This window comes from Canis aureus, chromosome 15, assembly GCF_053574225.1.
Source record: "Canis aureus isolate CA01 chromosome 15, VMU_Caureus_v.1.0, whole genome shotgun sequence".
In the NCBI taxonomy this organism is placed as follows: domain Eukaryota; kingdom Metazoa; phylum Chordata; class Mammalia; order Carnivora; family Canidae; genus Canis; species Canis aureus.
Genome location: NC_135625.1, coordinates 52,847,822 through 52,874,117, shown reverse-complemented (window position 1 = coordinate 52,874,117; position 26,296 = coordinate 52,847,822). Strand labels below are relative to the sequence as shown.

At 37.4% G+C, this 26,296-nt stretch overlaps 1 protein-coding gene and 1 pseudogene across 5 annotated transcripts in view; one reads left to right on the top strand and one right to left on the bottom strand.

Moving 5' to 3' along the window:
* LOC144284804 (adenylate cyclase type 1-like) overlaps positions 1-26,296 on the bottom strand; it is a 414,796-nt gene that overhangs the window by 290,704 nt on the left and 97,796 nt on the right. The window lies entirely within an intron of this gene.
* Positions 14,947-15,740, top strand: LOC144284045 (large ribosomal subunit protein eL8 pseudogene; annotated as a pseudogene).

Sequence of the window (26,296 nt, the reverse complement as noted above, 5' to 3'; positions counted from 1 at the left end):
TCAGTCAATCTGGAATTTCCTGGTCAGCACTATTGGGTAATCCATTGATAGATCCCTGTTGTCCCCTAAAGGAAGGTGACCTTGCCTGAAACAATCCATTCTTCACTGGTAACTTGCTTGTCCTCCCTCCTCCTGCCTATAAGTCTTCCATTTCATACAGCTCCTGGGAGCTTCTTTCTTTCTTTCTTTTTTTTTTTAATTTTTATTTATTTATGATAGTCACAGAGAGAGAGACAGAGAGAGAGAGAGAGAGGTAGAGACACAGGCAGAGGGAGAAGCAGGCTCCATGCACCGGGAGCCCGACGTGGGACTCAATCCCGGGTCTCCAGGATGGATCGCACCCTGGGCCAAAGGCAGGCTCTAAACCGCTGCACCACCCAGGAATCCCTGGGAGCTTATTTCTATCTGCTAAATAGAATGTTGCCTGATTCATAAATCATTGAATAAAGCCAACAAGATCTTTAAATTTATTCAGTTGAATTTTGTTTTTTCAACAATGTCTAAGTTCTTTCACTAAGATATAAATCATTATGTAATAACTGGTATTCACATGCCATGAAAAATTCACAAAGCAGTACTTCATAGACATAAATTCGAGGTCACTAAATGATCATCCACTATATATTTTATAGGAAGTGTTTATGATGGAAATTCGTCATTATAAAAATGCGATTAAAATTTAGAGTGTATAGGGATCCCTGGGTGGCACAATGGTTTGGCGCCTGCCCAGGGCGCGATCCTGGAGACCCGGGATCGAATCCCACATCGGGCTCCTGGTGCATGGAGCCTGCTTCTCCCTCTGCCTATGTCTCTGCCTCTCTCTCTCACTGTGTACCTATCATAAATAAATAAAATAAATTAAAAAAAAGGAAAATAAGTTTAAAAAAATTTAGAGTGTATAACAAGTATATTATTTTGAACTTATTTCTATTTTTAAATAAATGATATTTAAACTATTATAGATGGTATAAAAGTTTTCTGCATACTCTTCACCACCTTTCCCTGATGTTAATAACTTACATAACTGTCATAAATGATCAAAAATAGGAAACTAATATTCTTTTAGCTAATCAAAGACCTTATTCAAATATTACCAATTGTCCTAGTAATGTGCTTTCCTGGTCTAGAAAAAAAAAAAGACCCAATCCGGGGTCCCATATTGCATTTGTTTATTATGACCCCTGAGTCTCTTCCAATACAGAACAGTTTCATTTTGCTTTGTTTTATTGATTTTTTAAAATGACTGACAATTCTTAAAAGCACAGGCCAGGGACATATGGGTGGCTCAGTCAGTGAAGTGTCTGCCTTCAGCTCAGGTCATGATCTCAGGGTCCTGGGATTGAGCCCCACATCAGGCTCTCTGATCAGCAGGGAGTCTGCTTCTCCCTCTCCCTTTATGTTCTCTCTCTCTCTCTCAAATAAATAAATTAAATAAATAAAAAATATATATTTTTTAAAATAAGCAAATACTCCACTTTGAGGAATGTCACATAATTTGGGGTTGTGCTATATTTAAAACAATATGTTTGGTCTTTGTTCCCTGTTCCTGCCAGAGAACACAGGAACACAGAGCTCTTAAACCCACCCCCTCACACCCCATCCCTGGATTTCTTGAGTGGTAGCAATGTCTTTGTTATATTAATGTGGTTACTCCTAACTCTAGGATGAGGCCAGTTGCCAAAGAAAACAAAAACAAAAACAAAAATCAGGGCAGCCTGTGGGGCTCAGTGGTTTAGCACTGTTTTCAGCCCAGGGCATGATCCCAGAGTCCCGGGATGGAGTCCCAGGTTGGGCTCCCTGCATGCAGCCTGCATCCCCCTCTGCCTGTGTCTCTGCCTCTCTCTCTGTGTGTCCCTCATGAATAAATAAATAAATAAATAAATAAATATCTTAAAAAAAAATCACCAGTAGCCGATGATTTAACTAATCATGCCTATATAATGAAGCCTTGACAAAGAAATTTTTGAATAACGAGGTTCTGGGAATTTCTGGGATGATGAACAACACATCAATGTGCCAGACAGTGGCATACCTGGAGAGGGCATAGAAGCTCTGCATTCCTCACACCCAATCACCCCTCACTACTTGCCCTATATATCTTTTCCATTTGGCTCCTCTTGAGTTGTATCCTGTATATAAAACTGTAATTGTGAAGTACAGCACTTTCCTGAGTTCCATAAGCTGTTCTAGACTGAGCCTCCTAACCTATGGGGTCTATGTTAACTCCAGGTACTTAGTATCAGAACTGAATTGAATTGTAAGATACACACCTGGTGTCACAAAATTGGTCTTGGAAGATGACATGCAGGGTGATCTGATGTCTCCTCATGATAAATTTAGGTTATGATATTTTTGTAAGATTTTCAGAGAAGTGATGTTGAGCCCTTCTCAGGACATCATGTCAGGAGGCACATGACGCTGATACCTCATTACTGAGATGTTAACTTTGATCACTCAGTTGAGGTAGTGTCTTCCAGGTTTCTACACTGTAAAGTTGTATTTTCCCCAAACCTATTATTTTCAAGTGTTTCACACTGTAAGATAAAATATTAAACTACTCATAACTTCTTTTCAGATGTCAAAAATAATTTTTTCAATTACCAACGATAAAAAAACAAATCCATTAGAGAAAATAAAGAAAACTTCTTTGTATAATTGACTTTTTGGAGAAAATAGATGAGAAGCAGGAGGAAAAAAGAAAAAGATCCAGAATTTAATAGTTTCAGCAGAATGTAGCATTGAAATGTCACTGGTTGGACAGAACACAAATTTACCTTCTATCTCCATGTCAATCATAAGAGATGAATTGCCATTTAAACTCGAAGAGGAAAAAAATAAATAAATAAACTCGAAGAGAAAAGAAGCCAACACTCCATTAAACCTAACATACTTTCTATGAATGCAAGTACACATCCATAAAACTTTAATATTTAGACTGGTTGATAATTATCCACCTCAAGTCACAGATAAGTTTTGAGGAACATTACATACAAATTCTTCCAAATGACAAAGAAATAATGCTAAACCTCTTTACTTAAAAGGAGTTTGTATTTTGTCTCTATGTCAAAGTCTTAGGGAGTGGAAAAAAATCAACTGGAGCTTGACAATAGTACAAAGATAGGCAGCATTTATCATATGCTCTTAGTTAAGATGAAGAAGATTAAATGCATATCAAAAAACTAATGCATAGTGTTAGGCATTTAAAATTGAACTGTGATTTTATTTTTTGAACTGTGATTTTTAAAATATAACCATAATTATTAACACTACAAAACAGAAACTACTCCAAAGCAAGATCAAATATCATGTGCAATTTTTATTTTATTTTATTATTATTTTTTAAAGATTTTATTTATTTATTCATAAGAGACACAGGCAGAGGGAGAGGCAGGCTCCATGCTGGGAGCCTGACGTGACTCCATCCCAGGTCTCTAAGATCACACCCCAGGCTGAAGTGCTAAACCCCTAAGCCACCCGGGCTGCCCCTTGCACAATTTTTAAACACAATATAGATTTTTTTTTTTTTTATGGTGAAGAAATTCATATTTATTTTTAACCAGCTGGACTCAGTTTAGATGATTCCAATTTTGTTGGCAACATCCAAAGAATCAGTCAGGAACCATTTAAACATATGCCTTCTTCTCTCCTTTGGGCCTGATCCAGGTGTTGACCTTGGCCACATCAATGTCGTGGCGCTTCTTCACAGCCTGTTTGAGCTGGTGCTTATTGATGTTGACATCCACAAGAAAAACAAGTGTGTTGTCCTCTGTTTTCTTCATGACTGACTCAGGAATCAGGGGGATCCTGATGATGGCATAGTGGTCAAGTTTGTTTCTCCTGGGGATGCTCTTTCGGAGATAATCTGAGCTGCCTTTGAAAACAGTGTCTTGGGTCCAAGTCCCTGCTCCACTCTGTCTGGTATACTTGGACCCAAGCTCGAGCTTGTAAATAAACCCTTGTGTGTTTGCATCGGAAAAAAAAAAAGGAAAAGAAAAGAAAGAAAACAAACAGTGTCTTGGGCCATTGAAAGGTACGTAACTTGTGAATCTTCTTTATTTTTATGACACACCTTTCAGTACAGCCATCTTGGCCTTCAAAGACTTTGCTTTAGTTTTGGCTTTGGGAGGAGCAGGGGCTTCTTTCTATCCCTTCAGCACCATCTTTGTAAAGAGAGATGATTCGTTTTTGGTGTAGCAATGCTAGTATTCAGAGCATCCAAGAACTTCATGAGCATAATAATGGGAACTTTCTTCATCTGGAAGGAACTGAATTAAATAATAACATTGAAGACAGAGCATTTTCTTAGAATATAAACATCAGCAGCAAATGTATTGTTTGAATTAGGTAAGAAGTGCTAAATATTTCGCACCTATTTTAGATACGACTCCTGATGCAAGCTGTGTAGAACAGATTAGAATTATTACCAGATTTTTGGATTCCAAAAAAGGCAAACATGTCTGTAGGTGAATATTTTGTGGTAGTTTGTTCAGTAATGACATGAGTAGAAAAGACTATATGTATTTTTAATAATGTTGACTGCTTAATCTCTCAAAAAATTTCCAGAAAAACCCGTTGGTCAAGCAAAATCAAGTGCATTAGGCTTAAGGCAGCAAGGGAGATCACCATTTTTTTTTTTTTAATGTAGACACATAAAATGTGAGATTTATTATAGGAATTGGCATGAGGGCACTGCTGGGGTTGGGAAGACCTCTTTCTTTCTTTCTTTTTTACAGCAAATGCTTAATACATATTTATTTTACAGTATACAAATTCAGCAATGCATATTTTGTATACCATATGTATTACAGACACACACTGTTGTGCATGTTTTATGTATGTTTTCTTGCATTGACTTTCTTAAACTAACATTTTAACTCATGAAATCTTCCCTCTATGTATCTTTCTTGCTTTAGTTTTTTTTTTTTAGTTTTTAAAAAAATTTTTTTATTGAAGTTCAATTTGCCAACATATAGAATAACACCCAGAGCTCATCTCACCAAGTGCCCCCCTCAGTGCCCATCACCCAGTCACCCCAACCCCCTGCCCACCTCCCTTTCCACTACCCCTTGTTCATTTCCCAGAGTTAGGTGTCTCTCATGTTTTGTCACCCTCACTGATATTTTCACTCATTTTCTCTGCTTTGCCTTTATTCCCTTTCACTAATTTTTATATTCCCCAAATGAATGAGACCATATAATGTTTGTCCTTCTCCGATTGACTTATTTCACGCAGCATAATACCCTCCAGTTCCATCCACGTTGAAGCAAATGGTAGGTATTTGTCGTTTCTAATGGCTGAGGAATATTCCATTGTATACAGAGACCACATCTTCTTTATCCATTCATCTTTTGATGGACACCGAGGCTCCTTCCTGTTTGGCTATTGTGGACATGGCTGTTATAAATACGGGAGAGCACCATCTTAACAGAGTTTTAGTGTCTCAGCAGGGGAATGCTGTAGGGTCTGGACTCACGTTATTTAAGGCAAGTCCTTCAATGTAGGAAAATGGTGAAGATTGGCCAAAGTTTATGATGTAATACATTAGGATTGGTGGACACAGCAGGTCTTAAAACAAGTCTGGATAAACAAATTCTTGTCCTGATAAGCAAGCTGTTTGTACCGGTGAACACACAGGTTGTTTTTTTTTTTTTTTAAGATTTTATTTATTTATTCATAGACACAGAGAGAGAGGCAGAGGCACAGGCAGAGGGAGAGGGAGAAGCAGGCTCCATGCAGGGAGCCGGATGTGGGACTCAATCCCAGGTCTCCAGGATCACACCCCCGGCTGCAGGCGGCGCCAAACCGCTGCGCCACCGGGGCTGCCCGTTTTTTTTTTTTTTTTTTTTTTTTTTTATAAGACTAGCTGTTTGCCACAGTGAGGCAAATATTCACCTGAATAAATTGGTTTGCAAGAATTTCCTGAAACAAATGATGACGTTAGTTATTTATTGGTTTTCAATCTAATCTTCATGGGCTAGAATCTCTTGGAGAAAAAGAGTCACTTTATGTTGACACAGATAATATCAATTCTCAGCAGAATGTCTACAAAAACTGAATCTAGACAAAACAATTTGAGTGACTTGGAGACATGATGATGCCACAAATATACATGGGAAACAAGGGATTGCAGGAGCAAATCATGAAAAATTTTACAAAACATTCTATATTCCTTGTTTTGTTTCATCCTGATAAAAAACATGAAACATCTTTTTTGGCTTCTGTGTTGGGGTTGATTAAAAATGATTCTAGGAAAGAGAAATTTGAAGCCTTTTTTGAAAAAATGATGAGAAAATCAAGCTGAATCTATCATGACATTAGAAACTCACTGAAGGTGGGTGCCTGGGTGGCTCAGTCGAGTAAGTGTCCAACTTGATTTCAGCTCAGGTCATGATCTCAGGGCCCTGGATCAGGCCCTGAATCTGGCTCCCCCTTTGTGGAGAGTTGTCTTGAGGATTTCCCTTCCTCTCCCTCTGCCCTTCCTCCTCCTCTCTCTCTCAAAAAATAAATAAATAAATCTTCAAAAAAAAAAAAAAAAGGAGAAACTCACTGAAGAGAAGGCAATGCTCTGTTAGAAATTATTGTGACATTAATTGTTACATATTTCTGCAACACAAGTAAAAGTTTGATCTTAAAAATAACCAGTTTTACATTTATTTGCTCAGTACTCATTTGGCATAATAGCTGGGTAAAATTTGATGTTAAATGCAAAATGATGCAGGAAAAAAGATTCAGTGTACATGATGCACTTGAAAGCATCAAAGGAATTATACATTTTTAAAAAAAGATTTTATTTATTTATTCATGAGAGACAGAGAGAGAGAGAGAAAGAAGCAGAGACACAGGCAGAGGGAGAAGCAGGCTCCATGCAGGGAGCCCGACATGGGACTCGATCCCAGGTCTCCAGGATCACGCCCTGGGCTGAAGGCGGTGCTAAACTGCTGAGCCACCAGGCCTGCCCAGAATTATAGATTTTTTGAAGACAAAGCAATAATGTTTATGAAAAATATATTGATACTGAACAAATAGCAGACTATCTTGACATAGATGGCAAGTCTCCCAGTATAGACAGTACCAAGGAAGGAATAAGAAGTGTCAACTTAGAATCCTATCTACAATCCAAAACTCAATTCCAAATTCAATTTTCTTTTTCTAAGCTAGCTATAACAATACCATCTTCAAAGGAAAGTCTGAAAGAACATAATGGCCTCTCAGTGTTGCAGATGGCCAGTGTAACTTAAAGAATTCCAATGAGGGATCCCTGGGTGGCGCAGCGGTTTGGCGCCTGCCTTTGGCTCAGGGCGCGATCCTGGAGACCCGGGATCGAATCCCACGTCAGGCTCCCGGTGCATGGAGCCTGCTTCTCTCTCTGCCTGTGTCTCTGCCTCTCTCTCTCTCTCTGTGACTATCGTAAATAAATAAATAAATAAAATTAAAAAAAAAAAAAAAAGAATTCCAATGAATAGGAGCTATTGACAAATAGTTGAAATTGCTTGGTGAACAAAGTAAGGGAAATGATACTGATGGGAATTCAATGTATAGGCAAGTAAATACTAAGTTGATTTCTAAAATCTACACTTAGAATACTCCAGATGAAGTATCTCAATATATTTGCAACAATGATTTACATGACACATTTCCAATAACGCTTTGTAGCTCCCAGGATAAATTTCACCTTGCAGTTGCAATTGCCAATGGACAATTTTATAGCTTTGTGAAAATAAAATTTATTAAAGGTAAACAATGTCATGAGAAAAACTGTTCATTTCTTTAGAAAACATGACACTAAAGCCAAATAGGCACTGAAGCTGTCATAAAGAATTTTATCTCTGTGAAAGCAAGATGTAAAGCTATTTTATAACTAATAATGAAATCTTACTGGTTTCTTAAGTATTCTATTGAGTTATTATTGTGATCAAAAATTTGTATTTCCGGGATCCCTCGGTGGCGCAGCGGCTTGGCGCCTGCCTTTGGCCCAGGGCGTGATCCTGGAGACCTGGGATCGAATCCCACATCAGGCTCCCGGTTCATGGAGCCTGCTTCTCCCTCTGCCTGTGTCTCTGCCTCTCTCTCTCTCTCTCTGTGACTATCATAAAAAAAAATTGTATTTCCTTTATTGTGTATTCAATAATTTAATTTGTAGAATTTTTATAGAATGACCTCAGGCTTACTGTAAATTTTATTATTAAAAAATAAATAATACTCTATCTTCTAAAAATTGCACTTGAACATAAGAAAACTAACTGTATTCAAAGAAGGAACACTTTTTTCCTAATTCACACAAAGGCTGCATATGGGTACCAAAGCATCATCTCAAGATGTTGAAAATATAATTCTTTTTTTTTGAAAATATAATTCTTATATAGATAGTAAGTTCATACCAAAGATTAATTAAACCTATTAATAAGGTAACCAGCAGAATGATAAAAACAATTCAAAGGGGGATGTAAGAAACTGAGATGTTTACAATAAATGGGGAGAAAAGTCATGCTGAAATAAAATTGTTGATTTAGACAAAGGTATACAGTGGTTAAAATCCTACAGGGTAATAAAACCATAACCTTCAGGTTTATCCTTCCTACTAAACAAAAAAGAATAACATGGCCCCAAATCAGCTTTCAGAATTTTAAAATCTCTGAGTTCTAATGAATTATGCAAACAATTCTAAGTTACCAGAGTCTGACGATCCTTAGGTAGGTTTGTTTGAAAATGTTCTTAGCATGACATTAATCACCCTTTGACTTATTTCCAAGTTTGAGATCATTTTTCTTCACGTGGGCTAATGATACCCCTATATAGTCACACTGAAGCAGGAATCAGCACTAGTGATATTAAAAACTAAACAAATTCTCACCCACAAGTCACAAAGGAGTAACAAAGACTTTACTGATATTTGGTGGTGACATGGAGGAGAGGGGCACGCTGCATATCTCAAAGCAAATCATCTCTGAGATCTTGGTAAATACATGCACCCTGCACTTCTATCCAGCCTTCCCACTATCCCTCCCCACACATTTTCCCTATCTTCTTTTTCCTAAGGCAAAGAAATATAGCCTTCTGCAGTGTTGCAGCCTCACACCCAGCAGCCTCTAAGCAAAAAATTATATTTCATACTGATGGGGTCCAAGACATGCCACCCCAAAATATGGTACCTTGGCATGTCACATATCTTAAACTGAGTAAGTCTGAGAAAGCAACAGAAAAAGGTCACTGTGACCTCCCCCCTTCTCCCTTCTCCTATGAAACAGGTCATAAATTTCCCAAGTGAAAGGTCCCCTCCCTGTACCAGGATGGAGGAAGCCATTCTTCTCATGAGAGACAGGGAATTGGGGGCTGAGAAATCTGATAAATAAACCTTGTTAAACTAACCCTTATCTCCCTGGTTACTTCTTCACCATTGAACACCCCTAGCCCAAACCTCTCTGTCTTGTCATTTCCTCAGATTCATTATTTCTTTGCCTGAAAGGTTTAAAGCTCTCTACTCTGGTCACTGCTTTGGGTCTTCATTCTCTTGTGAAGGCTACCATGTACATGTAAAAATTCAATGAAATGTACATGTGTTTCTTCTGTTAATTTGTTTTATGTCCATTTTCAAACCCAGCCAGGGACCCTAAGAGGGTTGAAGAAAGCTTTTTCCTCCCCTACAATATGTGAAGATCCAAAATAAATAATGAATTTTAAATAATTTTTCTTCTTTTTGTCACCATTGGTCAAAACTGACTCACCTTGCTTCAATATAAAATTAAATTTAAAGTCAGTAGTTTCTAAAATAAAGACAAGACACTTTGGCTAGTTTCCAGTCATTATTTCTTGAACATTCCCTGTATTCTGTGATTTCACACCGGTCATCTCACTCAGTAAGAGGTTGGCTGATTCTACTATAACAAGTGAGCCTCAAAGAGGCTGTCGTGTTACAGGTAATAATAAATAGTGAGGCTTAGATGGAGATCCAGGGCCTCAAATTCCAAGTTCAGAGCTGATTACTTATTGCTTTGCTCAGAAGATATAGTCCTTTTGTTCTGTTCATGTAAATCCTTGAATTGATGAGCCATCTAAAGGGCTGCTTAGAATCTATTAACTATTTCTTCTACTGCAAGATTTCTTAACCTCAGCACTTTTGACTTTTTTTCCCCCCAGGAGGCTGTTCTGTGCACCATAGGCTGCTCAGCAGCATCTCTGGCATCCATTCACTAGATGCCAGTAGCTCTCCCTCCCAGCCTTCCCTACCCCCAGTCATGACACAGTCAGCTCCAATTGAGGACCACTGTTTCACCCTATGCTAAATTCCTTTGCAATTTGCATCCCCACCCCCCCACCCCCATCAGCCTTTCAGTCTGTGAGAACACATGGATTCTCAGATCCAGCACGCCATTGTGGAAAACCTCCCTGCCTGTGCTCTCTACGTGCTCTCTACTGGGTCCCTCTGGGCTTCCTGTAGGCCCCATGCCTATGGTAGCTGACATCCTCACTGTGAGCCTTTATCCATTCTTGGAGAGTGTCCAAAATCTACTTACATCAGCTTGATTCTCGGTGCTAGCGCATCCAATCTACTTGATGCAGTGGCTATCCAAAACCAGGGGTTAAGATAGAATTGGCTGCCCAAGAATGATTTACTGGAGGCTTCTGAAAATGTCTCCCACAACTGGATTAACTATTTTGATTAATTTGACCCATCAGTTTGTTGAGAAGAAAGGGAATACTCATTTAATTGATTTATTCACTTAATTTTTTCAAGTTAATAATTTATTTAGATTCATTCATTTATTTAACTAATATTTAGACTGAAATGACTTGCTTTGGACTAAAATAAACATTTAAAATGATCAGAATAGAAATAAAATAAAATAAAATGATCAGATTATGTTTCTTTTTAGACTCAAACTGCATTCTGCTTCTATCTCAGCACAAATTATTTCATAATCTTTATTCCCTAGAGAATATAGCTCCGTTAATAAACAATCAGTTTTCAGAGACTATTTCTAACCTTTCTCTTTCCTTGTTGTAGAGAGAGTAAGATCATTTTTCCCTTAAATTTCAAAGACTATTTTAAAAAATAAATGTTTGAGAAACACTTGTGCTTGTATGATGATGCCTTTCAAGCAAGAGAGAATGACATAGAACTCAGCACAATAAATGTGTGTCATTGTATCCATAGTGGATTTCCTGTGTGATGGAGGGAAGAACAGGAGGAGACAGTCCAGAGGGTTCATGTCACACTAGATTTCTTAGGAAGCTCATAAAAAGGATTTCCTGTATTTTGATTAATCCATCCTTCATCCACCTTGAGTGTCTCCATGGCAACCAGATATTTGTTTCCCGAAGATAGGCTTTCAGACTGTGGAAGGTTCATTCAGCTCTATACAAAACTCTCTGTATTTCTGAGAACTACATCTTTGAAATTCAGCCTACATAGACAACCACTCCCAAACCTTTGTCTGTGTTACTAATCCTAATGCTACTATGACCAGACATGATCAATTTTTTGAAGTATTTTCTTAGAACCAAGAGAGGCATCTGTTTCTATTTCTCAAAAACATCAAATGTTTTAAGCTTAGTTTAAAGGAGACTAGTTGAGTAGTCATTATAAGGCTTTTTTCTTTGATTGGTTAGAGTATTTCAGAGCACCCACAATTGATCATTCCTGTAAATAAAAATGATCTTTCATCAAAAATTAATGATCCTGGGTGCTTGGCTGGCTCAGCCAGTGGAGTGTGCAACTCTTGTTCTCAGGGTCGTGAGTTCAAGCTCCACATTGGGCATGGAGCCTACTTACAGTTAAAATTTTTAAAAAGAATTAATGATCCCTTTCTCAAAACACATTTCTAAAGCAGAATATAATCGAGGTGGACTAACATGCAAAAAACACACATTTTATAATGAGGTTGCACACTAGTTAGAAATGAAGCTGAAATGAGCACATGGAAACCCAAACTCCCAACACACAGCTCCATATACCCTACAGTAGGGCTGTCTTTCTGTGCTCACAGGAGATCTTGAGTAGTGCCCTATTATGTGAGATGTGTAAGTCTTCCACTCCATGGAAACAGGAACCACTGTGTCCTGCCTTCTCCCCAACCTCTACTTTTCAAAATGGAAATATGTTTCAATGGATGGATAGATGGAGGGATGGGCAAAAAACTCTTTATTAAAAACCTGAAAAACATACATCTTTTTGAAAAAAATTACATATCCAAAAATGGTGTTATCTGGGGGAAATTTCACTTTATATATCTTGTATTTTTTTCTTTTTCATGGCTGTGAGTTACTTTTGTAATTCACAAACCAATAAAAACATTTCCAATTTGGAAAACACAACAAAAACCTCAAAAAAAAAAAGTGTTCTTCAAAGTTCAAAGTATACTCCAAATAAATCTATTTCTGATGTAGCACAAACAAAAAACAGCTGACCATTCGTGCAATTGTGATACAGTTGCTAGAGTTTGCACAGTTTCTCTCATTATTTTATTTTTAAAAAATTACCAAATGGTTTGTGGTTTGTAATGTCTTTATTAATGAGTAAAGTAATAAAAATCAGGTATTTTTACCCATATTATATGACTAATAATTTAAACTCTTTTTTTGGCACACAAGTAATATTGAATTAGTATGACACACAGTTTAGTAATCATAACTTGAATTATTGGAATTCATTCGGGAAACCCAGCCTCACTTAAAATTGCTGCTGTCTGCAGTGTAATAAATGTGATCGATGGCCTTCTGCAGCAATGCAGTTTAGCTGCTCCTCCATTGCTGGGAGAGGCCTCTTTGTGTGTGTATATGTGCATAATTTCTTGAACATTCCACAACTGTTTCCAACAGGAGCTACTTTTGAGCCTCCTATTCACAGTTATTTAAGAATAGCCTGTTATTTTCCAATGACCATGGATCAATTTAGATTGCCTGTAGGAAAATGAATCTCGTTGAAGATTGATGACTTGTAAAAGAGTAAAAATACACACAGCGCCCTTATCCATTCTATCTCACTCAGTTCTTTGTCATTTGGAGCTACAAGGAAAAACTGGTTTCTGCTGGTAACCAGAACTTCCACGTGATCATCAAATTCAGCAAATTAAAACCAGGAGACTTAAATTAGTCTCAATGTTGTGTTTAAGGACTAAATGTTTAAATAAACTTCCAAAGTAAAAGCAGATTTTAGCTAATGCCCCCCTGCTCACCCAAACATCTCTTCAGCGTTTCTGATCCCCTTCTCCTGACTCTTCTTTTTCCTTCCATTCCTACTTATCATTTCAGTTAATAATTTTAGGAACACATTATCTGACATACATCTTGCAATTGGTTGCACCATACCTGTGTATAGGGATAAAGCAGAGAACTTAAATACTCTACACTACCTAGAGAGATATTTAACTCATAAGTCAAATCACTTCTCTCGTTTAGTAAATTTATAATATAAATAAACATTTGCAAAGAAAAAATGTACTACACAGGGGCTTTGTCAGGCTTTTATCTTAAATGCAATTGTAAAACCTATGTCATGGACTTTTTAATTTGGAAGAAATTTTAGGGACTATTTTGTATGCAGTGAAACTGTTAGGCTGAGGCTGACAAAACTGCAGTGTAAGTTAGTAACAAATCAAATCCTCCTGGAAATCTTTCCATTCTACTATTCTGTTTTTCTTGTTCAAGGAGGTGGAAAGGCATGTACATGATCTTTCTCATTTAGTACAAAAATATTATTTGGTGCATATTATTAACCTGATGGAAGCAATAAGGAAACTGAGACTCTGAGAAGTTACATAATTTTTCCAAGGTCACACAGCTACTAAAAGAAGTGGAATTTGAAGAAAAAAAAAAAAAGAAGTGGAATTTGAACCTCAAATTCTGTGAACTAATGAATTCTGTGAACAGCTCTGTCCCTATCACAACCAAGTTCAAGGCTATTGATGAAAGGCATTGAAGAAAAGGAATATTTTCCTGAAGATTGAGGGAAATCCATTGAGGAAGTCACATCACATATCACGTTAGACAAAAAACTGATAAAATTCCTCAGATATTTCTGTTATTTCCCCCCAAAGTTTCTTACCCTCAGAAGTAACTGGTTTCTTTCCTCTGATGTTACAGAGGGAAAAAATTATAACTGTTTAATCAATATAAAAGGCAAGGTTCATGTGGAAAGATTGCCTATCACCAAAGCTGCATACATGAAAAGGCCACAAAAATTTTACTTAAAAAAAAAATAGGGAGAGAGAAAAAACATAACCAAGCTAAAAGCAAAAACTGAAGATGTCAAAAAAAAGAGAGTGAACTTTAACTCTAAGCAGCACAAGGACTCTGAAGTGAAAATGGAGTTTTTGAAGCTAGGAGAACCTTAAATGCTGGGCCTAGAGAGAGGACACCTGTTCGGGAAGGAAAGGGCAGCCCACACCCTGCACACAGGGAGCCGGATCAGAGCCACATGCATTAAGCTAGGAGATCGGGAGGGCTGTTCCAACTCTGCAATAAAGATTTAGAAATATTATCCAATGAAGCTGAGACAAGAATAGACAAGAAAGGAGAGTATCTTTGTGACCTGAGGTGGAGAGCAATTTCATAAACAATTAAAAAATACAAGCCATGGAGGAAAATTTGTTGAACACAATTACCTCAAGGCAAAGGATCTCTTTCTTTCTTTCTTTCTTTCTTTCTTCTTTCTTTCTTTCTTTCTTTCTTTCTTTCTTTCTTTCTTTCTTTCTTTCAATATTTTATTTATTTATTCATGAGAGACACACAGAGAGAGAGAGAGAGAGAGAGAAGCACAGACACAGGGAGAAACAGGCTCCATGCAGAGAGCCTGATGAGGGACTTGATCCTGAGTCCCCAGGATCACACCCTAGGCTTGAAGGCAGAGCTAAGCCACTGAGCAACCCGGGCTGCCCAAGACAAAGGATTTCCATTCAATGAAGGGCACCAGGAATAAAACTATAGAGGAGAGTCCTCCAGCAAGCCAAGATGCCAAAAGGAAAGAAGGCAAATGGGAAGAAGGTGGCCCCCGCCCCTGCTGTTGTGAAGAAGCAGGAGGCCAGGAAGGTGGTCAATGTCCTGTTCAAAAAAAGACTCAAGAATTTTGGCATTGGACAGGACATCCAGGCCAAAAAGTACTTCACCCTCTTTGTCAACTGGCCCCACTACATCTGGCTGCAGTGGCAAAGGGCTATTCTCTATAAATGTTTAAAAGTGCCTTCCACTATCAACCAGTTCACCCAGACCTTGGACCACCAAACAGCTACTCAACTGCTTAAGATGGCCCACAAGTACAGACCAGAGATGAAGCAAGAGAAGAAGCAGAGATTGTTGGCCCAGACTGAGAAGAAAACTATGTGCAAAGGGAATGTCCCCACAAAGAGGCCACTTGTCCCTTGAGCTGGGGTTAACACTGTCACCACCTTGGTGGAAAACAGGAAGACTCAGCTGGTAGTGATCACACATGATGTGGATCCCACTGAGCTCGTCTTCCTGCCTGCCTTGTGTCATAAGATGGGGGTTCCTTACTGCATTATGAAGGGAAGGCCAGGCTGGGGAGTCTGGTCCACAGGAAGACCTGCACCACTGTTGCCTTTACACGGTAACTTGGAAGACAAGCGGCTCTGACTTATCTGGTAGATGTCATCAAGACCAATTACAATGACAGATATGATGAGATCTGGTGCCACTGGGGAGGCAATATCCTGTGTCTAAAGTCGGTGGCTTGCATCGCCAAGCTGCAAAAAGCAAACGCTAAAGAACTGGCCACCAAACTGGGCTGAATGGATGCTGTTGAATTTTCTGTACATAAAGGTAATAAAAGGTTCTCTTTCAAAAAAAAAAAAAAACTATAGAGGAGAATATGCATATATTTGTGTTGTCTATGGCTAGAAAAGGGTTAAGCAGTAAGTCTACAGTTTTTTCCTTTCCATTTATTGGGGGGGGGGGAGGAGAGTGGGGGCAGAAACAAGGCAGATGTCTAGGCCTAATCTCCTTGTGAGAATGTTAATGACTACCTCCTAGCAAAAGAGCTAAAAGTATTTGCTAACAGGGGAGGGCTTATCTTTGGAATGCTTTTAACTGGATGAACCCTGTTGGTTGGATTGCTTATGGTAAATACACCAGGAATCTATACATTTATGGGCATAGCCCATGGGAAAATATCATGCACTGGATACAACCATCTAAGTATAAATTGGAGATGTTTCATGACCTAGATGACAAAATATTGATTTGTCCCATATCTTATGAACTAAACTTGATCATATAGTCAAGATGGTGTCTGTCAAGTTTCTCCACTATGAAGTTACTATGTTCCCTTTGTAATTAATACATACTTATAGGGAGGTATACTTTGAGATTATACAAATATCCTGTTTGTCATCAAAATCACTCATTCACTTTAGCCTTCCTTGATAATTCTTCCTTAATGTAATTGTTTTATCATGGCTGCCAAATGACGATTTTCTAACTGAATCATTTGCTCTACATTTATTAGTTGACATTTTAATGTGAAGATGACCTTTCCCCTCCTATTTGTTATTTCATTATTTATCTGTATCAGCAGGGACTCATAGATTCTTACTTTATTCCTTAAGTTATGACCTATTATTACCATTATTGACTTTGTTATGTAGCTTATCCCAGATTTGGCAAGTGGGTGTGCCTTGTATTTTGTTTGTTTTTATAGTAGATGAAATTACATAAAAGTTAAAAAGAGGGATGCCTGTGTGGCTCAGCGGTTCAGTGCCTGCCTTCAGCCCAGGATGTGATCCTACAGTCCCAGGATTGAGTCCCACATCAGGCTCCCTGCATGGAGCCTGCTTCTCCCTCTGCCTGTGTCTCTGCCTTTCTCTCTCTCTCTGTGTCTCTTGTGAATAAATAAATAAAATATTTTTATAAAAGGTTAAAAATAAATGAAGAATCACTAATACTCCTAGCAATACATTTTCAAAATGTATAAAGCAAAACCACATAGGAACTCAAATAATATAAAGCTATTGGGATTTTTTTTAACTCTCTGAATCTGATGGATGAAGTAGACCACCCAATCAGATGAAGAGGGTCATTATTTAGGGTATAGGAGATGTGAATAACATAGCTAAAAAGACTCATCTACTACATATAAAATACTGCACCTAACAGAAAATGCACACTCTTTTTGAGGTACCATAAAACACTTTTTACACTTTTTATTTGGAAATAATTTTAAATATACAGAAAGTTAAATCTGGAAAAATATAAATAACAAAAAGAACACCTGTATAGCCTTTACTCTGATTCACCTACTCTAAACATTTTACCCATTTGTATTATCATTTTCTGTGTGTATGAGTGTGTAAATTTTTTCCTGAATTGAGTGTAAGTTACACACTTGTCATCATTAACCCTTAAATGCCTCAATGTGTATGTCCTAAAAATAAGAATATTCTCTCATAGTACCACTATATAGTTACCAACTTTATAAATTCTTATATTGATACTTTACTATCTAATTTCAAATTTTGTCAGTTGAAATAAAAATATCCTTTATGGCATTTTCCCCCCTGCAGCACAGATCCAGTTTAGGGGTAACTATTGTATTTAGTTGTTATTATCTTTAGCCTGTAATGAAATACTTGTAAAAATCGACCAAATTCATTCATCCACAGTGTGGTACAATTCAACCTCAAACAAACAAATAAAAAAAGATAATTTCATACATATTTTTAAACAAAGAAATAAAACACATAAGCCATGATTTGAAAAGAAAATCAAAGTGGAAATTAGAAATATTTTATACTGAAATATAAAAAAACAACCAAACTAACTAACTAGGTAAAATAAAGTGGGGAATAAGAGAATGAAAATAAGCAAGAAAATTAATTAAATCGATAACAACAAGGGAGAGATCATCAATGCAGTCCAAAGCAGAGTCATTAAAAAGATGAATATGAAAGATAATGCTCTAAATAATCTGAGCAAGAATAAAAGGAAGAAGGTATAAATAAATAATTGAACTAAAATCATGACAATTTTGCAATGCCTGGGTGGCGTAGTTGGTTGTACATCAACTCTTGGTTTCAGCTCAGGTCTCTATCTCAGGGTCATGAGATCAGGCCCAACCTTGGGGTGGAGCTCAGCTGGGAGTCTGCTTAAGATTTTCCCTCCCCTTTTACCCCCTCCCCCATGTGAGTGCTCTCTCTCTTTTTCCAAAATAAATAAATAAATCTTTAAAATCATGGCATATTTATATTTACTTTAGAGATATAAAAGAAAATAACTTTAAAAAAAATTTAACCAATACATTTTAAACCTTAGATGCAGGTAAATTTTCTAAGAAACAAACAAAAATTACAAGTTAACAAATTTGATTGAAAACAAAAGCTGAATGAACTAATAAACATTAAGAAATTGAAAAGTTGTCAAAATTTCCCCTCCCTCTTCCGAAAAACAATTTTTAAGATGAAAATATATGTTTTTATCAAGAAAAATACACAATCTGTATTTCATATAACATGTTTCAGAGAATATAGAGGAAAAGTCACAAAATTCAATTTGCCTTGATGTCAAAAAGAACAGGGACTGTATACTTATAATCTCATGGACACAGATGCAAAAATCTTAATTTTCAAAAACAACAAATCAAATTCTATAGTATACTCAATGTTCTCATTATTTGCAGATTCCTATTTATGAATTCGTCTACTTGTCAAATGTATTTGTAATCCCAAAATCAATACTTAAAATGCTTTCGTGGTCATTTACGGAAATGTGCAGAGTTGCAAAAAATTTGAGTTGCAGGACTCACATGTTCCCAGCTAAGGTTAAACAAGGTAACATTATGCCTTCTGTTTTAGTAATTTTGTAGTAAACAAGTATACTTTTTGTGATCTATTTAGTGCCACATTTTTCATATTTTTGCATTTTTTCTTGATGATTTTGCTGCTTAAAATAGCCTAGCACTAAAGTACTATCTAGTGTTCTTGACACAAAAGGTTGTGATGTGCCTTACAGAGAAAATACATGTACTAGATAAGCATTATTTGGGCAAGAGTTATAGTATTATTGGCCACAAGTTCAATGTTAATGAATCAAGAATATATATTAAATAAGGTATCTTTAGACAAAAACACATAAAACAAGATTATATATTGATCAGTTGACTAACATGTCTCCAGAGTCCTAGAGGAACCTAATTGTATATTTCCTCTAGGAACAATGATTCAATATTTATTCAGTGTTTATAGCAAGTTTATAGAGCACAACTGCAATGAATAATGAGAATTAACTGTATGTATAATATAAATATGGTATGTGTAAGTACAAAACAACATATCACAACCAGATAAAGTTTCATCAATGCAAGGATGGTCAACATGAAATTCTCAATATAATCTACCATGTTAGATTTATTTATTTATTTACTTACTTATTTATTTATTTATTTTTATTTATTTATGATAGTCACACAGAGAGAGAGAGAGAGAGAGACAGAGACACAGGCAGAGGGAGAAGCAGGCTCCATGCACCGGGAGCCTGATGTGGGATTCGATCCCAGGTCTCCAGGATCGTGCCCTGGGCCAAAGGCAGGCGCCAAACCGCTGCGCCACCCAGGGATCCCTACCATGTTAGATTTAAAACAAACATCAATATAATCTTTTCAACAGATTGAGATGAAAGCACTCAGTAAAACTCAATATTCATGATAAAAGCTCAGCAAAAAAAAAAAAAAAAAAAAAAAAAGCTCAGCAAAATAGTAATAGAAGGCAATATCAATGGATTGGTAAATTCATATATAAGAAATAAGAGTCTAAAATAATCCTGGAAACTAAAAGGTAAAATACCTAAATTTACTCAGAGTCATATAAATAAAGACAGTATGATATAGGGACCAGTAAACATATAAAAGACTTCAGGGGGCAGCACGGGTGGCTCAGTGGTTTAGCTCTGCCTTCAGCCCAGGGCCTGATCCTGGAGACCCAGGATCGAGTCCCACATTGGGCTCCTGCATGGAGCCTGCTTCTCCCTTTGCCTGTGTTTCTGCCTCTCTCTCTCCCTCTCTGTGTCTCGAATGAATAAATAAATAAATAAAAATCTTAAAAAATATAAAAATAAAAAATAAAAGACTTCAGGAACAAGCCTAATCAGTGATGAGGCCTTCAAATGTTAAAGAGATGTCAATACAATTAACTAGAAAAATAATGGACACATCGACAAATGGTCCTGAGTCAACTAGATTTCCACGTGGGAAATATTAAAAGATTTCCCTCTCATACCATAGGTAGGATAAAAACTCCAAAAGAATTATGGACTTAATTGTAAAAATAATTATTTAATAATTTCAGAAGAAAACACAGAATATGTTTATAGTTTTGGAGTAATAAAGGATTTCTTAACAACAAAATAAGTTTTTAAAAAACAGAGATCAAAAAAAAAAAAAAAAAAAAAAAAACAGATCATAGGGCAGCCCGGGTGGCTCAATGGTTTAGCGCTGCCTTCAGCCCAAGGTGTGATCCTGGAGACCCAGAATGGGGTCCTACATCAGGCTCCCTGCATGGAGCCTGCTTCTCCCTCTGCCTGTGTCTCTGTCTCTGTCTCTTTCTCTGTGTGTCTCTCATGAATAAATAAATAAAATCTTAAAAAAAAAACAGATCATAAAGGAAAAAAATGTATGAATTTTGGTACATCAATATTGAAACTTCCAAACAAAATCAATGTCATAAGCATTGTTACAAGACAAGCCACTAAGGATTAGTATTCAGAATATATAAAGGACAAATCAATGAAAAGAGACAAAGAGATCATGGACATTTTTTTTTTTTAAGACAAAGAATTGAGCAGGCATTTTACAAGTAAAGAAATATACAAAGATCTTCAGCCTTGTTAGTAACCAAGGAAGTACAAAATGACATACTGAAATATTTTATATCTATCAGTGATAAAAATTAAAAAGTTTTAGAATATTAAGTGTTTACAAGGGTGCAAGGAAGGGGAAACTTATAAATTGCTAGGACCTGGGATCCCTGGGTGGCGCAGCAGTTTAGCGCCTCCCTTTGGCCCAGGGCGCGATCCTGGAGACCCGGGATCAAATCCCACGTTGGGCTCCCGGTGCATGGAGCCTGCTTCTCCCTCTGCCTATGTCTCTGCCTCTCTCTCTCTCTCTCTGTGACTATCATAAATAAATAAAAATTAAAAAAAATTAAATTGCTAGGACCTGTTTAAAAAATTACTGTAGCAATTGCTATTAAATTGAAATTAGTATACCCCATGACCCAGAAATTTCACTTTTTTAGTATCTCTGACACATGTATACATGGAGACTTAAATATGCTCTATTATTTGTAACAAGGAAAACAATTTTCAAACAACTCATTATTTATCAGTTGGCAGATGGATAAATTGTGGCATATTTATAGAATCGAATTCTATATGGATTACCATTTCAATGAAACTATGTGCTATCAGCAGATCTCAAAAGATAATGCAGAGCAATAGATGCAGGTTGCAGAATCATATGCATAATATGACACCATTACGTAATTTTTTCAAGTCAGAAAATATATATTTACAGAAAGTGTAAAAAGATGGATTGGGTTTGCATCAAACTTATAATGAGAAGATGTGGGGGAAAATAAAGTAGAATTCAACTATCTCTGTAACAATCCATTTCTTTTATTACAATTTTTGGAGAAAAATGACAAAACATAAGCATTGGTTAATTTTGAGTAATGGATAAAAAGATATTAGTTATATGGTTCTCTGTAGTTGTGTCTATTTTTAAAAAATTAATAAAAGAATTTAAACTAAAGTCATAAGTGTTTACCTGAAATTAGACCAAATAAACATGTATCATTGTCAAACTCCGGGTTACTTACTTATTCCGATTAAGTCCTTAGTGATGTCCAGAAATATCCCTTACTCTTGTTCACTTTGGGCTGTAAAAATCTCTTGCCTTGCGCAGCACTTGGAGCTCGCTTCTATCTGCTAGACTGGATGCAGCCCAATTAGTGAAATGCTGAATAAAAGCCTACTATATCAGTACATTGTGGGAAATTTTCTTTTAACACTTAATGCCTTGATTTTTTTAAAGTGGTATATCCACACGATAAACAGTAAAGCTGTACTCAAAAACAGTTCAATGAGGGGATCCCTGGGTGGCTCAGTGGTTTAGCACCTGCCTTCGGTCCAGGGCATGATCCTGGAGTCCCGGGATCAAGTCCCACATCAGGCTTCTGCAAGGAGCCTGCTTTTCCCTCTGCCTCGCTCTCTCTCTGTGTCTCTCATGAATAAATAAATAAAATCTTTAAAAAAAAAACAGTTCAATGAAGTTATTAGTCATATGAAAAATGCTAATGATTTGTAATATTCAGAGAAATAAAGCAAAAATAAAAATGAATATTTAGTAAGTTCTAATTTAATACAAATACAAGTGCAAAGACAAGAATTTGGAAAGAAGTAGAATTCAACCAAAGGTTATTTATCTTATCTCCGAGTGATGTGATGCGTGATGCTCAGACAGATTTTTTTTTTCCTCGTGATTCTTGTTTTCCAGTTTTTTTTTTTTTTTTTTACAGAGAAGGTATTTTAGAATTGGAAAACAGGTTATCGGTGTTAAATAAATTTTTCGTAAAAGCTTGCAAAATTAAAGAATCATTTAAAGTTTGTCTTCTGTTTTCTTTCCTGACTAATATTGAAATAGCATTTTGTTTTTCCTGTTACATAACTGATTTAAAAATTTAGACCGAGTTCTATATAATACTTTGGATCCATCTTCACCTGGGATTTGGAAAATTTAAAGCCTTCCAAATAGAAATCCATTCCAGGAAGAATGACAAAACATCAGCCATTGCAAATATCTGTCTAATCTTGGGACCTTGAAACTGTTTACTGGTTTACAGAGCGGTAGGGAGAGCCAGAGCCCAACAGTAACCCTACCATTCACTTGCTCTGAGTAACGACCATCTGCTGGGGACTGGGGAGGACCCAGCTCAGTCAATTAGACTGCCTCGGTTTGCATGATAAAGGAAGATCACAGAAAGTCAACACAATTGAGAGCAACTCCCCTGGTGGCACAAAAGATCTGCAAGCAACTGGCAGAAATGGCTTGCATTTGAGGAGCGCAGCTCTCTCCTTGGAGCTTGCACTTCTCCGAAAGCAGGCTCTTTACAAAATAAAAGTGACATTCAAAAACATCACTTTGGGTAGGCTTAGATTTTTTGCTTCTTTTTTCCCTTCCATTATTGCATGGAGGAGAAGAGTGAAAGAAAGATGTAAAATGTTTTTTTTTTTTTTTCTTTTGGGATCTCAGGTACAAAGTTTACATACTCTTTGGTTCATAGTTCATTATCCATAGATCCATAGACCTATGATCCATACCATAGATCCATGAGTGGCTTTCTTGTATTTAATCATAAAAATATTTTCTCCTTTTGGCCCAAACTCAACTCCCCTCTCCCTCCTCCTTCTTATTCTTTTTTTGTGTGTGTGTGTGTGTGTGTGTATTTTTTTTTTTTTATTGGAGTTCTATTTGCCAACATATAGCATAACACCCAGTGGTCATCCCGTCAACCTCCTTCCTATTCTAATGTGTTGCGTATATGTTCTTAATTATAAGTGTTTTATGAATGAATAGTGAACCAAGTCCTCCTTTTCTCACCTGTTATTCTCTTGTGACAACGTTCTGAGAATTTTTATAAATTAAGGATATTCTGCTGCTTGGAAAGGCCAACTACCCACCTAAAAGTTTGAATAGCAGCATTACAGAGACACTAGGAAGTAGGTCGGAGTGGGAAAGCTCTGCTTATTCTAAGAAACAGCTGGCTTTTTGTAGAGCCTGCCAACAGAATGGTCAGTCAGACAAGAGCAAATGCAAGCACATCATTCATTCCTTCAACAAATATTTATCGAGTGTCCTCTTTGTCTGAGACAGAGTCGGGCAACCAATCACAAATCACCGTTGCCACTCATGTTCTGCCATTTATTAGCTGCATGAATTTGTGCAGATCATCTAAATTTTCATATCATTTTAAGTTTCTTCCTTTGTGAAGGGAGAAAACTAAACCCCACCTTACCTCCTTTGTGAGATTGTTTTCAGGATAAAATAGATGCCTATTAAAGAGTATGAGAGTATGCACCTCAAAATATGCGTCTTTGTCATAAGGATTATTTTGAAACATTGTTTTGAAAAAAGCAGACAAACAGGATGCCTGGGTGGCTCAGTGGTTGAGCATCTGCCTTGGGCCCAGGGTGTGATCCCCGGGTCCGGAGATCAAGTTCCACATCAGGCTCCCTGCAGGGAGCCTGCTTCTCCCTCTCCCTCTCCCTCTAAGTCTTTCATGAATAAATAAATAAAATCTTAAAAAAAAAAAAAAAGCTGACATGGGAGAAGCTCTGAAAACAGAGTGGAAGTTACCATTTGTAGGGAAATTTATATTTGTGAAGGAAATCTCCATTTACAAAGGAAATCTCCATTACAACAGTTTCTCCCTGGGTACCAGGAGGAGAGTTGCTGGCAGAAATAATTCACCTCTGAGACTTACCAATGGGACAGGGCATACTTTTTTTTTTTTTTTTTTAACCATTTTCTCTGCTCACCTTCCTTCCTGTGAATTGCCTCCCTCCACCTAGAAGCCCCAAACTTCTACCCCTTTTCTTAGTTCAGGATGTATGTACAGAAGTCTCCACCATTTGGTCACCTTTGATGGTGGCTTAAAACTTTGTGAGACCCCAGTGTGTATATACATAATTAAAATTGGGGGGGGGGGGGTTATCTCCTGTTTAATCTGTCTTTGTCAATCTAATATTTTAGCAACTACAAAACTGAAAGAAGACTTCAGCTGCCTCCATTTTGACCTCAAACTTCCTAGTTGCGTTCTTCTTTCCAGTTAGTCTCTTAGCTAAGGCAGAGCCAAAGCATCCTCTGATAGTGAGGTGGGAAACAAAGGCAGAGGAGAAATTATTAAATTTCCTTACTACCTACAGCCCATTGACAAGTCCTTGAAACAGGTAGAGGGACACTCCTGTAGGCACTCAACTGCCTCGATGTCAATACTTTGCTAAGGACAAAAGGCAATCTTAGCCTGACTCCCAGGATCCTCTAAGTCTACATATAAAAATTCCTTTAGAAATTTCATTTATCTCTAAACCCCCCCAAGATATGTGTTGGCAATCATCCTCCAAGCATATGGCCCACGGATATATATCTGAAGGGCCTCATGACTAAGGTTTTATTAGGCAGTAACAAATGACCTTTTCCCAAAAATAGCTAGCCCCCTCAAAGTCCTGGAAACCTTGCTTTCAAAATTCCTTAGAGACTTAATGCTATCCCTAACCCCCTCCCAACTTGAAAATGGGTCACAATCCTCATGACCCCAGTGCAGCTATTTCTGTCCACAAGTCCTGTCCCTGGGCTTTAATATAACCACCTTTTTGCACCAAAGACATCTCAGGAATTCTTTCTTGGCTATTGGCTTTGAACCCTAATGTCTTTTCCTACATCAATAGGAACTGAAGCTACTCCCTCACACATAAGGACTTCTCTGGGCCAGCAAGATCCTGCCCATAATTGACTCCAAGACAATGATCAATTTGACTTTCACTGCCCACCTGCATGTATCTTCTCACCTTTGCCTCACATTTTTTTTTAAATTTTTTTAATTTTTATTTATTTATGATAGTCACAGAGAGAGAGAGAGGGAGGCAGAGACACAGGCAGAGGGAGAAGCAGGCTCCATGCACTGGGAGCCCGACGTGGGATTCGATCCTTGGTCTCCAGGATCGCGCCCTGGGCCAAAGGCAGGCGCCAAACCGCTGCGCTACCCAGGGATCCCGCCTCACATTTTTTTTTTTAAATAAAAACTTTGAAGTATTTTCAGCACCTTGGAGATAGTCTTTGAGACACTAATCTACTGTCTTCTCTGTGTTGGCCTTGCTAAAATAAATTCCTTTCCTGTTTTACCACCACTCATTTCTCTACCTTTGGATTTTGTCAGCAAGTGGTCAAACCTGTCTGTTTCAGACCCCCAAAGCCAAGTGCTTTTGTATCCCTGTACCCTGGCTACAGAACCTGAAAGGCTAGGAGAAAAATATTTTTCCTCCTTAACTTCATAGGAAATCACATTGCAAATGTCAAACACTGGAGTGCCTCAGTGGAACAGTCAGTTAAGCAACCAACTTTCAGTTTCAGCGCAGGCCCTGATCTCAGGGTTGTGAGATCAGGCCCCGCATGGGGCTCTCCACTAAGTGCAGAGTCGGCTTGAGACTCTTCCTCTCCTTCTACCCTTCTCCATCCGGTGCACAGTCTCTCCTCTGTTAATAATTAATAAATTAATAAAGTTGTTTTTTAAAAAGACTAAAA